This window comes from Electrona antarctica (assembly GCF_951216825.1).
Source record: "Electrona antarctica genome assembly, contig: scaffold_61, whole genome shotgun sequence".
Lineage (NCBI taxonomy): Eukaryota > Metazoa > Chordata > Actinopteri > Myctophiformes > Myctophidae > Electrona > Electrona antarctica.
The window spans coordinates 422,938-434,258 of NW_027638718.1; positions in this window are offsets into that span (position 1 = coordinate 422,938).

Below are 11,321 nucleotides of genomic sequence, written 5' to 3' on the forward strand. Positions count from 1 at the left end.
CTGTGTCTCTGGTCCTCAGCATGGGGACTGTGTCTCCGTCTGTCCCTCTGGTCCTCAGCATGGGGACTGTGTCTCTGTCTGTCCTTCTGGTCCTCAGCATGGGGACTGTGTCTCTGGTCCTCAGCATGGGGACTGTGTCTCTGGTCCTCAGCATGGGGACTGTGTCTCCGTCTGTCCCTCTGGTCCTCAGCATGGGGACTGTGTCTCTGGTCCTCAGCATGGGGACTGTGTCTCTGGTCCTCAGCATGGGGACTGTGTCTCCGTCTGTCCCTCTGGTCCTCAGCATGGGGACTGTGTCTCCGTCTGTCCTTCTGGTCCTCGGCCTGTCGCAGGACATTGTAGCTGTTGGTGGTCAGGACTCTGGGGGACACTCTGTCCACATGGTGGTCCCTGGGGGACACTCTGTCCACATGGTGGTCCCTGGGGGACACTCTGTCCACATGGTGGTCCCTGGGGGACACTCTGTCCAAATGGTGGTCCCTGTGGGACATCTTGTTCATCTTGACGTGCTGGTGGGGCGATGTCCTCAGGGGGCTGGGGAGGGTCTTCCCAGCGTGGGACCACGGCCGCGGGGGGCTGGGGAGGGTCTTCCCAGCGTGGGACAACGGCCGTGGGGGGCTGGGGAGGGTCTTCCCAGCGTGGGACAACGGCCGCGGGGGGCTGGGGAGGGTCTTCCCAGCGTGGGACCACGGCCGCGGGGGGCTGGGGAGGGTCTTCTCAGTGAGGGACGATGTCCTCAGGGTCTTCTCAGTGTGGGACGATGTCCTCAGGGTCTTCTCAGTGTGGGACGATGTCCTCGGGGTCTTCTCGGCGACCGAGGAGGACTTCAGGACGTGATGTTTGGACATCTCCACCTCCGGCCAGCGGAGTCGCTCTGGAAAGAGGGCGAAAAATAGCAGACCTAAATCAAAAATAGCAGACCTATAAGCTTGTAGCGCACCACTCGGTGGCGTGCTACGAGCTTGTAGATCTGCTATTTTTCAATAGCTAAATTATAACATAATGTTTAAAACACCAAAAGGGGTTCCCGTCCAAAATGGGTTAAATAAATATACAATTTAAAATAATAGCCAGCAGCTCATCAACACATCTGTAGACACGGAAAATATTGTGCCTTTCTCTGTGACTCCTTAGTGACTCCTTAGTGTCTGTGACTCCTTTCTCTGTGACTCCTTAGTGACTCCTTAGTGACTCCTTAGTGTCTGTGACTCCTTTCTCTGTGACTCCTTAGTGACTCCTTAGTGACTCCTTAGTGTCTGTGACTCCTTTCTCTGTGACTCCTTAGTGACTCCTTAGTGGCTTAGTGAGCCTTTCTCTGTGACTCCTTAGTGAGCCTTTCTCTGTGACTCCTTAGTGAGCCTTTCTCTGTGACTCCTTAGTGAGCCTTTCTCTGTGACTCCTTAGTGAGCCTTTCTCTGTGACTCCTTAGTGAGCCTTTCTCTGTGACTCCTTAGTGAGCCTTTCTCTGTGACTCCTTAGTGAGCCTTTCTCTGTGACTCCTTAGTGACTCCTTAGTGACTCCTTTCTCTGTGACTCCATTAACCCTAACCCTAACCCTTTCTCTGTGACTCCTTAGTGACTCCTTAGTGACTCCTTAGTGACTCCTTTCTCTGTGACTCCTTAGTGAGCCTTTCTCTGTGACTCCTTAGTGACTCCTTTCTCTGTGACTCCTTAGTGACTCCTTTCTCTGTGACTCCTTAGTGACTCCTTTCTCTGTGACTCCTTAGTGACTCCTTAGTGACTCCTTTCTCTGTGACTCCATTAACCCTAACCCTTTCTCTGTGACTCCATTAACCCTAACCCTTTCTCTGTGACTCCTTAGTGACTCCTTAGTGACTCCTTAGTGACTCCTTTCTCTGTGACTCCTTAGTGAGCCTTTCTCTGTGACTCCTTAGTGACTCCTTTCTCTGTGACTCCTTAGTGACTCCTTTCTCTGTGACTCCTTAGTGAGCCTTTCTCTGTGACTCCTTAGTGACTCCTTTCTCTGTGACTCCATTAACCCTAACCCTTTCTCTGTGACTCCTTAGTGACTCCTTTCTCTGTGACTCCTTAGTGACTCCTTAGTGACTCCTTTCTCTGTGACTCCTTAGTGACTCCTTAGTGACTCCTTTCTCTGTGACTCCATTAACCCTAACCCTTTCTCTGTGACTCCTTAGTGACTCCTTTCTCTGTGACTCCTTAGTGACTCCTTAGTGACTCCTTTCTCTGTGACTCCTTAGTGACTCCTTAGTGACTCCTTTCTCTGTGACTCCATTAACCCTAACCCTTTCTCTGTGACTCCTTAGTGACTCCTTAGTGACTCCTTTCTCTGTGACTCCATTAACCCTAACCCTTTCTCTGTGACTCCTTAGTGACTCCTTTCTCTGTGACTCCTTAGTGACTCCTTAGTGACTCCTTTCTCTGTGACTCCTTAGTGACTCCTTAGTGACTCCTTTCTCTGTGACTCCATTAACCCTAACCCTTTCTCTGTGACTCCTTAGTGCGATGGAATATAAAATAGGGGCTTCAGTGGTTAACCAGATAAATCAATTTAGTGGATTATACAAATATATATATATATATTAAAAAAAATTCTGTTTCGATTATAATAAAAAAGAAAGGTCAACAAAACATCCCATAACACATGCTTCTCGGTTGTTCGGCATTAATCGAAAATGCAATCGATAGAAAGATTGGGGGCGGAAGTGGCTCAGGGTGGCCGGATGGGAACCACAAGGTTCCCGGTTCGATCCCTGTGGGCTCCCCCAGAGTTAGTGTCAAAGTGTCCTTGAGCAAGACAATGAACTCCCGATGTGCTGGTTGGTGCCTTGCATGGTTTCCACCGTCATCGGTGTGTGAATGTGTGTGTGTGAATGGGTGAATGTGATGCACAATCTATGTAAAGGTGTGTGAATGTGTGTGTGAATGGGTGAATGTAATGCACAATTTATGAAAAGCGCCTTGGATAAATGGCGCTATATAAATGCACCATTTACTGTATCGCTAAGAAGATAAGTAAAGTTATAAAGTTGCTGATATTCTGGAATATTCCCGTCTATGCAGACTGGTAAAGTAGTAGCTTACCTAGAGATAGAATAGAATAGACTGGTAAAGTAGTAGCTTACCTAGAGATAGAATAGAATAGACTGGTAAAGTAGTAGCTTACCTAGAGATAGAATAGAATAGACTGGTAAAGTAGTAGCTTACCTAGAGATAGAATAGAATAGACTGGTAAAGTAGTAGCTTACCTAGAGATAGAATAGAATAGACTGGTAAAGTAGTAGCTTACCTAGAGATAGAATAGAATAGACTGGTAAAGTAGTAGCTTACCTAGAGATAGAATAGAATATACTGGTAAAGTAGTAGCTTACCTAGAGATAGAATAGAATAGACTGGTAAAGTAGTAGCTTACCTAGAGATAGAATAGAATATACTGGTAAAGTAGTAGCTTACCTAGAGATAGAATAGAATAGACTGGTAAAGTAGTAGCTTACCTAGAGATAGAATAGAATAGACTGGTAAAGTAGTAGCTTACCTAGAGATAGAATAGAATATACTGGTAAAGTAGTAGCTTACCTAGAGATAGAATAGAATAGACTGGTAAAGTAGTAGCTTACCTAGAGATAGAATAGAATAGACTGGTAATGTAGTAGCTTACCTAGAGATAGAATAGAATAGACTGGTAATGTAGTAGCTTACCTAGAGATAGAATAGAATAAACCTCTGATGAAGGGTAGAAATTAAAGCTATTCTCCTTCCGAGTTCAAATTAGAATCCATGAATTCCTTTAAGAGAGGCAGAGCTCTGTGTGTCTGTGGATGAATGCTGGTGGTTCCTCTGAGAGCAGCCTCCTCTTACCCCCTCTCCTCTGAGAGCAGCCTCCTCTTAGCCCCTCTCCTCTGAGAGCAGCCTCCTCTTAGCCCCTCTCCTCTGAGAGCAGCCTCCTCTTAGCCCCTCTCCTCTGAGAGCAGCCTCCTCTTAGCCCCTCTCCTCTGAGAGCAGCCTCCTCTTAGCCCCTCTCCTCTGAGAGCAGCCTCCTCTTAGCCCCTCTCCTCTGAGAGCAGCCTCCTCTTAGCCCCTCTCCTCTGAGAGCAGCCTCCTCTTAGCCCCTCTCCTCTGAGAGCAGCCTCCTCTCCTCTGAGAGCAGCCTCCTCTTAGCCCCTCTCCTCTGAGAGCAGACTCCTCTCCTCTGAGAGCAGCCTCCTCTTAGCCCCTCTCCTCTGAGAGCAGCCTTCTCTTAGCCCCTCTCCTCTGAGAGCAGCCTCCTCTTATCCCCTCTCCTCTGAGAGCAGCCTCCTCTTATCCCCTCTCCTCTGAGAGCAGCCTCCTCTTAGCCCCTCTCCTCTCTTACATAACGTGGGCTGTCCAGTCGGTCACTCACCGTTCAATCTAAACGCAAACTAAACTGACCTTAACGTGAGAGGCGTCCGCTACAGCAGTGAGGGGACAAGTACTCACATGTTTTACTTACAGTAAAAGTACCAATACCGTCTGTAATATAGAAGTTGAGCCAGAAGGACAAGCTCTCTGTCTACCGAGAAATCTTCGTTCCTACTCTCACATAATTGGTCATGAAGTGTGGGTCACTCAATGACCGAAATAATAAGGTTTGCGAATACAAGCGGCCGAAATGAGTTTTCTTCGACGGGTGGCTGGCATCTCCCTTAGAGATAGGGTGAGAAGTTCAGTCACGCGAGAGACTCGGAGTAGAGTCGCTGCTTCTTCGCCTGGAAAGGAGTTCTCTGGTTAGGATGCCTCTCGGGCGTCTCCCTAGGGAGGTCCTCGAGGCACGTCCCACTGGGAGGAGCAGACCATGGCACAGTTGGAGGAAACACATCAACTCACTGGCCTTGGAACGCCTCGGGATCCCCCAGGAGGAAGTCACTAATGTTGCTCTGGAGAGGGAAGTCTGGAGCTCTCTGGTGGAGCTGTTGCCACCGCGACCCGACTACTGATAAGTGGTTGAAGATGGATGGATGGAAGTACTCGGTTACAAGTAGAAGTCCCGTAGAACTCATTGTGCAGAATGCCACATCGCACAAGTTCAAAATGTGTTGAAAATAGCCGATCTATACATTTAGAAATATACAAAATATACAGGACCGCTGTGGTTTGTGTGTTTTGATATAATAAACATAATCTAGTAACTACTAAGTAAAGCTGTCAAATAATTGTAGTTAATAAAATAAAGACAAAGTACAATATTTTTGCACTTTAAAATTGTGCTTACTGTACAAGTACTTAGTTACTTTCCAACTGCATTACAGTGATGTCATTACAGTGATGTCATTACAGTGATGTCATTACAGTGATGTCAGCACTATAAGGGATGAGTCAGTCTCAGATGTGATGACGCACTGTAGAGAGATGACATCATTAAGGATAAAGTACATTTACTTTACTCACTGTAGAGAGATGACATCATTAAGGATAAAGTACATTTACTTTACTCACTGTAGAGAGATGACATCATTAAGGATAAAGTACATTTACTTTACTCACTGTAGAGAGATGACATCATTAAGGATAAAGTACATTTACTTTACTCACTGTAGAGAGATGACATCATTAAGGATAAAGTACATTTACTTTACTCACTGTAGAGAGATGACATCAGTAAGGATAAAGTACATTTACTTTACTCACTGTAGAGAGATGACATCATTAAGGATAAAGTACATTTACTTTACTCACTGTAGAGAGATGACATCATTAAGGATAAAGTACATTTACTTTACTCACTGTAGAGAGATGACATCAGTAAGGATAAAGTACATTTACTTTACTCACTGTAGAGAGATGACATCAGTACGGATAAAGTAAATTTACTTTACTCACTGTAGAGAGATGACATCAGTACGGATAAAGTACATTTACTTTACTCAAGTATTTCCATGTTCCAATGATGTATTCACTACATCTCAGAGGCACTTCAATTACATCAGATTTCAATTATTACAAAACATAACCGATTTACCAATGAAGCCCTGGGTTATACTGATCTCAGCGCATTGCGATGTGAGCTTGTAGATCTGCTATTTTCAAAAGATTTTGAAAATAGATCTACAAACTCACAATGCCTCGCAACCTTGAAACGGAGCAATCTGCGTAATGAGTACTTTTGCTACTCTAAGAACATTTATTTTGTACTTTTACTCGAGTACATTTTGAACCCATTTTGAACGACTGACATAGAAACATAGCTTTTTCAGAAAACTGTCAGGATGTAAAAGACATTTTTAGAATCTGATCCCAGGTCTAAATGGGTTCATTCCGGACTTTTACTACTTGCAACAGAGTATTTCTCCGTTGCAGTATGGATACTTTTACTGAAGTATTAAATGTGAGTAGTTGTTCCAGTGGTGCCTGGTGAGTCGTGACGGTGCACGGTGCACGGTGCCCGGTGCCCGGTGCACGGAGCACGGTGCACGGAGCACGGTGCACGGAGCACGGAGCACGGTGCACGGAGCACGGTGCACGGTGCACGGAGCACGGTGCACGGAGCACGGTGCACGGAGCACGGTGCACGGAGCACGGTGCACGGTGCACGGTGCACGGTGCACGGAGCACGGTGCACGGAGCACGGTGCACGGAGCACGGAGCACGGTGCACGGAGCACGGTGCACGGTGCACGGTGCACGGTGCACGGAGCACGGTGCACGGAGCACGGTGCACGGAGCACGGTGCACGGTGCACGGTGCACGGAGCACGGTGCACGGTGCACGGTGCACGGTGCACGGAGCACGGTGCACGGAGCACGGTGCACGGTGCACGGTGCACGGAGCACGGTGCACGGTGCACGGTGCACGGTGCACGGAGCACGGTGCACGGTGCACGGCAGAGGACTCAGCATGCCACACAGAGCCTGGAGACATCACATGGATCATCTTCATCGCCATGCTCTTTCTAGAAGCACTGAACCGTGCACTGGACCAACACATTACCTCATGCAGCACGCTGTGTGCACGCAGCACGATACCCAAGACAAGAGTTACCGTTTGTGCAGTATAGGCTATACGGTGCTGCGTTGCTACTCGCTCATTGGGCCACGGCTCTTTAGCCTCTTTAGCGGTAACGTACGTGCCGTAAGGAGTAGAGGTTCGCCTCCAGGCCGAGGCTACGTTTACTGTACACTCTCTCAGAGTGAAATCAGTAAATAGCTCTGCATTGTGAAAGTAGCCCACTCATTGCTAGAGAGTTTGTTCGTTCAGTAACAGTGTCAATATTATGAAAGTAGCCCACTCATTGCTAGAGAGAGTGTGTGTTCAGTAACAGTGTTAAATAGCTCTATATTGTGACAGTAATCATTGCTATAGAGTGTGTTCAGTAACAGTGTTAAATAGCTCTATATTGTGACAGTAATCATTGCTATAGAGTGTGTTCAGTAACAGTGTTAAATAGCTCTATATTGTGACAGTAATCATTGCTATAGAGTGTGTTCAGTAACAGTGTTAAATAGCTCTATATTGTGACAGTAATCATTACTATAGAGTGTGTGTTCAGTAACAGTGTTAAATAGCTCTATATTGTGACAGTAATCATTACTATAGAGTGTGTTCAGTAACAGTGTTAAATAGCTCTATATTGTGACAGTAATCATTGCTATAGAGTGTGTTCAGTAACAGTGTTAAATAGCTCTATATTGTGACAGTAATCATTACTATAGAGTGTGTGTTCAGTAACAGTGTTAAATAGCTCTATATTGTGACAGTAATCATTACTATAGAGTGTGTGTTCAGTAACAGTGTTAAATAGCTCTATATTGTGACAGTAATCATTGCTATAGTGTGTGTTCAGTAACAGTGTTAAACAGCTCTATATTGTGACAGTAATCATTGCTATAGTGTGTGTGTGTGTGTGTTCAGTAACAGATAGAACTCTATGTAGACTTAGATAGCATTTTATACAGACTTATAGCATGTTACGTAGACAGCACTAGAATTGCATTTTATGTAGTCACAGCACTTCATAGTATATATGTATAGTACTAGAATTTCGCGGGCCTTCGGCCCGCTCATCCTAGCGCCATGCGATACGCAAATGGGAAGAAGGCAATGGCAACCCATGATGTTTTCATGTATGCATTTGCTTGGAAAGCGCAAAGTTGCCAAGCTGGCTGAGTGACCTTGTTTGGTTTTGTGTATTTGTGTATGAAAGCGAGCATGGCAAGGCGCAGGAACAGTATACTGTACTGTACTGTACTGTGCTGTACTGTAAGTCTTTGTACTGTACTCATGTGTACTGGTCTCTGTACTGTTGTTATTAGTGGTGTTCTTATTTTTTATTATTATGATTATTATTATTATTATTACATGGATTAATATTGTGATGTACTGTACTGTACTCTGTACTGTTGATATTATAGTTGTTATTAGTGTTGTGTTCTTATTTTTTATTATGATTATTATTATTACATGGATTAATATTGTGATGTGAGCTTTCTTTCTGTACTGTACTGTAGTCATGTGTACTGTACTGTTCTCTGTACAGTTAAATAGCTCCATATTCTGACAGTAATCATTGCTATAGTGCAGGGGTGCCCAAAAGGTAGATCGCAATCTACCAGTAGATCACAAAGGCTGTGCAGGTAGATCACATGACATGCCCCTAAAGAGTATTTCATTTAAATATATTGAAGAAAAAAAAAAACATTACTCCCCCTCTATTTCCCATTCCAAGTGCATTTGTCTTATACTGTACAGAATGTAACACAAACTCTACTATTCCGAAGCCCCCTCAGGTACATATTTAAACTATTTTCAGCAATGGTATAATAATTGATTTGGTGGGTAGATCTTGCCGAGCTGGTCATTTTGAAAGTAGCTCTCAAGTCAAAAAGTGTGGGCACCCCTGGTATAGGGTGTAGGATGGGTGACACATTCCAAATGTACTTTGTCAATGAATTTAGGTTTCTCTCTCCATTCTGTCATAAACTATAGTAAAACCAAACCAAAACAGGGCGGCGGTGGCTCAGGGGGTAGAGTGGCTGGATGGTAACGGCAAGGTTGCCAGTTCGAACCTGGGCTCCCCCAGAGTTGGTGTCGAAGTGTCCTTGCACTATATATTTCTAAAACTATGAAACATTTCAAAGATTTCTTTTCAGGCAAACATGTCCACCGTAAGATGAACCTAAATAGGTTCGAATGGGGTTTCTAGGTGTAAGTATGTAGGACTAGTAGCATGCCAAAGTTTGTGTAATTGCCATTGAGAATGCATTGGGCGTTTAAGTTAAATAACTCCGAAACTACAAATCATTTCAAAGTAAAAGGTTCCAGCATGTGTCTCCACAGTAATAGCTGAATTATAAAAAGTGTGAATGGAGTCTCTAGGTGAAAGTAATTTTTTGACGTGCCAATATCTGCCATTGAGCCCCATTGTGAATTTCTCAAATTTGAAAGCACTATATTTCTAAAACTATTAAACATTTAAAAGATTTATTTGCAGGCAAACATGTCCACCGTAAGATGAACCTAAATAGGTTTGAATGGGGTTTCTAGGTGTAAGTATGTAGGACTAGTAGGCTAGCATTCCAAAGTTTGTGCTATTGCCATTGAGAATGCATTGGGCGTTTAAGTTAAATAACTCATAAACTACAAATCATTTCAAAGTAAAAAGTTCCAGCATGTGTCTCCACAGTAAGCTGAATTATACAATTGTGTGAATAGAGTTTCTAGGTGAAAGTAATTTTTTGACATGCCATAGAGCTGCCATTGAGCCCCATTATACATTTCTCAAATTTGAAAGCACTATATTTCTAAAACTATTAAACATTTCAAAGATTTATTTGCAGGCAAACATGTCCACCGTAAGATGAACCTAAATAGGTTTGAATGGGGTTTCTATAGTGTAAGTATGTAGGACTAGTAGCATGCAAAAGTTTGTGCTATTGCCATTGAGAATGCATTGGGCGTTTAAGTTAAATAACTCGTAAACTACAAATCATTTCAAAGTAAAAAGTTCCAGCATGTGTCTCCACAGTAAGCTGAATTATAAAAAGTGTGAATGGAGTTTCTAGGTGAAAGTGCTTTTTTTTTATGATGTTTTATTGGGTTTTTTCCATTTTTTTAAATATAAGACATACAAGGAACATGGTACACAAAAACAAAACAAAACAAAAAAACAACGACACCATCAATGACAAAACAATAACACATACCCACCCACCCACCCACCCGCTAGCCCTGAGGGGAGAATAAACTGTATAATAGTACAATAATGAACAATACTTATAAAGAATAATTGGGGGGAAAAAAACAACTTGTAGGCAAGAGATGACCATATAAAAGAAGCTAGAGAAGAGAGGGAAATTAATCAATTGTAGTTAAATAATTAATATATAAGAGAAAAGGGTCCCTGGTTCTAGAGAAGTTATTCAATGAGCCTCTTGTTGAGAATTACATTTTTTCTAGGTGAATAAAGGATGACAGGTCTTTTAGCCAGGATGTCGTGGCGGGGGGGTTAGGATTCTTCCAGTGAAGCAGAATGCGGCGCCTCGCTATGAGGGAGGCGAAGGCAACTGAATCTGCCTGACACCTACTGAATCTGCCCACCACAGGAGACACACCGAAAATAGCAACTAGGGGACACGGAGGCACAGGAAAGCCAAAGACTGTGGAGAGAGTATCAAAGAAGTGTTTCCAAAAATGAACAAGTTTTGGGCAGGAGTAAAACGTGTGTGTATGGTCTGCAGGTGAGTGAAGACACCGGTACAGGAAACATTAGTGTTTGGAAACATTCTGCTCAACCTGGCCTTAGTATAGTGTGTCCTATGGACCACTTTGAATTGGATAAGACACATACGGGCACATAAAAAAGACGAGTTTATTCTAGAAAGTGCTTCCTTCCACAAATCCTCGGGTAGCTCCGTCCCAAGTTCCCTCTCCCATGCATACCTCACCCCAGAGAGTGTGGTTAATTTAGAAGAGATAAGAGCATTGTAGATGGAGGAGATGTTATTCAGGGAGTCTGAGGGCGCCATTATAGATTATAGAAGATATAAGATCTGAACAGTCCATCAGTAGAGCTATATAAGATCTGAACAGTCCATCAGTAGAGCTATATAAGATCTGAACAGTCCATCAGTAGAGCTATATAAGTTGCTGAAGGACACTAGGCCTAGATGATTGGTTATATATTTCATGTGCAGTGTCTGTGTGGGTCTACTGTACTGTTTTGAGATCTGGGTGAGTTGCTGACCGGCTACACACCTGCAATGTCTTTGTTTTTGTATTGCTGTGTCTGATAATCCCGTGTGGGATGGGCCAAGAACATGTCCTGACACAGAAATAAAATATCCATTCATTCATTCAATTAACTCATTCATTCAATTAACTAACTCACTC